The sequence below is a fragment of the Notamacropus eugenii genome, chromosome 1, assembly GCF_028372415.1.
Source record: "Notamacropus eugenii isolate mMacEug1 chromosome 1, mMacEug1.pri_v2, whole genome shotgun sequence".
Lineage (NCBI taxonomy): Eukaryota > Metazoa > Chordata > Mammalia > Diprotodontia > Macropodidae > Notamacropus > Notamacropus eugenii.
This window is the reverse complement of record NC_092872.1, coordinates 114610872-114614145: the sequence shown is the minus strand read 5'-3', so window position 1 is coordinate 114614145 and position 3274 is coordinate 114610872.

The window sequence follows — 3274 nt, the reverse complement described above, 5'->3', positions numbered from 1 at the left end:
CGAAAAAAGTTTGACGAACAGTGAAATCATTATGAAAATCAGAAGCAATCAATGATCCTATCCCTTCATGTGACTCTTACTTTGTAGGCAATGTGTCTATTTCTTCAGGCTGCATTTATGTTAACAAAACAATGCTTTACCTGTTTTTCTTCCACTTTGAAAAGTGTAGGGCATATCGAAATGTTAGGAAACCAAAAACATCTCTTTCGCTGCCCACAACAGTACTGTCCTCTGCTTTGGAAGAGACATCCCCATGCTTTATAAAGAAGATCATAATCCTCGAATTAATTTTATTTTTTTGCAGTACTCAAAGAAGTTTTCTCTTTTGTCAGAAGTGTGTGTGTGTGTGTGTGTGTGTGTGTGTGTGTGTTCATCCTTCGTTACTGAAGAAGACCACGCCATCAGACAAATAATGATATGATTTACACTTGAGTTTATTTGGAGGGAGGGAGGGCTGTGCAGGTAACCACCCTCACTTCTCCTCCAAAGCCATCTGAATCCAGTGAGCAGATATTCATCAAGATGACTGGAGATGGCACAGGATGAGGGGATTTGAGTTAAGAGACTTGCCCAAAATCATACAGCTACTGAGTGTCAGGTGTCTGAGGTGAGATTTGAACTCAGGACCCTGTGACTCCTGTACTTGTGCTTTATTCACTGCACCACTTAGCTGCCATTTGTCAGAAGCATACACTTCAGAAATGCCCCTTGAGCATCTTGGTTGGTTGTTGTTCTACATGCTTGAAGAGGATCAAAATGAATCAAAGCAAAATATGTTCAAATTTGACTGATTAAACCAATGTGAACTCAGAAGGTTCTACTATAGGTTAGCTAGAAATAACCCACATACAAATTTTTATTGGAGTTGTCTCTAAATGTTTACACTTCTAGATCATCTAGGTAGTGTTAAATGTAATGCCAACATTATTTTTTTCTTGCTCTTGGTTCTGTTATTATCATTATTAGCATGATAATCATTTTCTCTTTGCCTCAAAACAATATTCATTTAAGGTCCTTTTATAGAAAATACTCTGGAAAAGTAAATTGTGACAATTCAAATATAGACACATATTCATATATATTATGCACATATATAATATATATGTATATATATATGTCTTAATAACATGCACATAGTCCTAAGGTAATGGATGAGAATTAGTTTAGTTTAAGACAAGTATAAGATGAATATAAGACGAATAGTGTGAAATGAGAATTTGTGTAGACTAAGGAGTAGAACAATGGAGACCAATCATAAATTCAAGAGGCTAATGGTGAAAATAATACCTGGTTTCTTGGAAGAAAGATGGCAAAGCAAAGTATGGAATGTGTCTTACAGACATGGTAAGCAATGTTATGACTGTTTTACTTAAAAGTCCTTTTTTGGGGGAGGTAGGGGAATTTGGTAAGTAGAAATAATATTAAAATGTAGTACCAAAACAACATTTTTAGAGGAGTACTAAACTGGGAGTTTGCACATATATACATATTTTCTTTTAATGGGACTTCTGTGTCACCATAAATATGTGTGCCTTCACAAATATATGCACTTTCATACATACATGTATGTTTGATTTAAAACATTTTCAGCTTTGTATAACACTTTAAAGCTTAGAAAAGAAAAAAAAACATATAATGCTTTTTAAAGTGGAAATATTCCTTTAAAATTGAGTTACATAAAGTAGGAATTATTGAATCATTACATATTCCAGTGAAGAAAGCGACTGTCCTCTTGACAGAGAGGCTCTGTGTCAGAGAAGGTTCAGTAAGGAATACAGAAGTAAATCTACTAATAACTTTTGGAACCAAGCAAACCTTATATGGAAGTCCCACTTTTCATCCACCTATCCCCAGACATTTATATTTTCTTGTGGCCCATGATTTGGGAAAGGTCTGAAATAATCACGCTACTAGATATACACTTAAAGTGGGGAGAGGACTGCTTTCATTTTGTGATGTGAGTTCCATATTGTACAGTATGTATAATCAGAGTGATTATAGATATTCTCTGATCTTTTGGAACAAAATGACAATTTCATTACTGATTAGATTATTATATCAATATATAAACCGATTGAATAATTGTTTAATGAATTCCTATATGCCAGAAATTGCTAAGAACTGATTAAAATCACTTCTTGTATCCCTAGAAGTTTCAGTAAAAATGAAAATCTAATGTGAATATGGAGATTGACTAGTGTCTTTCTGTCTCCATCATCTGGCACAGCAACTGTCATCTAGCTGACACAATAAAAGCTTGTTGTAGGCAAAGGTCTTATTTCCATGATATGTAAATAACATTCAAATGTGTACAAATAAACTATTCCCCACTTGATAAATAAAGGACTTAAATGAACAGTTCTCAAAGTAATATAGAAAGGCTATCAAAAGCCATATGAAAATGTTATAAAGAAATAACAATTATTAGATTAATGAACGTTAAAAGGCAGCTAGGTGATTCATTGGACAGAGCATTTTCCTTTGAGCAATTCCTGAATAGCTGAGTTCAAATCTAGTCTCAGAAACTTGCGAACTGTGTGACTCTAGGCAAGTCACTTAACCTCTGTTTGCCACAACCAACTAGAGAAGGAGAGGGTAAACATCTTCTCTGTCTTTGCCAAGAAAACTTCATGAACAGTATTGGCATGGTAAGGTCCAGAGAGTCACAAAGTTCCACGTGACTGAATAACTGAACAACAGTAACGAAATTCAATTAAAACAGGTCTAAGCTTCTAATTCACACTCATCATGTTAGAAAAGCTGACCAAAAAATTGGAAATTACAAATATTGTAGGATGTGTGGGAAAATGAGAAGATTACTGGTCTTTGTGGAGTTGTATATTAATCCAGTCACTCTAGAAAGAAATTTGGGATAATGCCCCAAAGATAATAAATTGTACCTATCCTTTGACACAAGCATACTGCTACTAGGCTTATACTCCAAAGAAAACAAGGAAGGAGGAAAAGGGCTTATTTGTACAAAAATAGTTATAACAGAAATCTTTTTTAGTATTAAAGAACTGGAACTTGAAGAGCTGTCCAGTTGGGGAAAAGCTGAACAGATCATGGTATAGTAATGTAATGTGATACTTTTGTTCTGTAAGAAACAATGATGGGGCCATTTCAGAGAAATCTTCGGTTTTTTTGAACTAAGGTAGAGTGAAGTGAGGAGAAGCTGGAGAGAAAAGACAGAAAACAGAAATATTGAAAAGGCAAGCACCTTTAAAAAATTAAGAATTCTGATCATTGAAATGGCTGACATTTCCTGAGGACC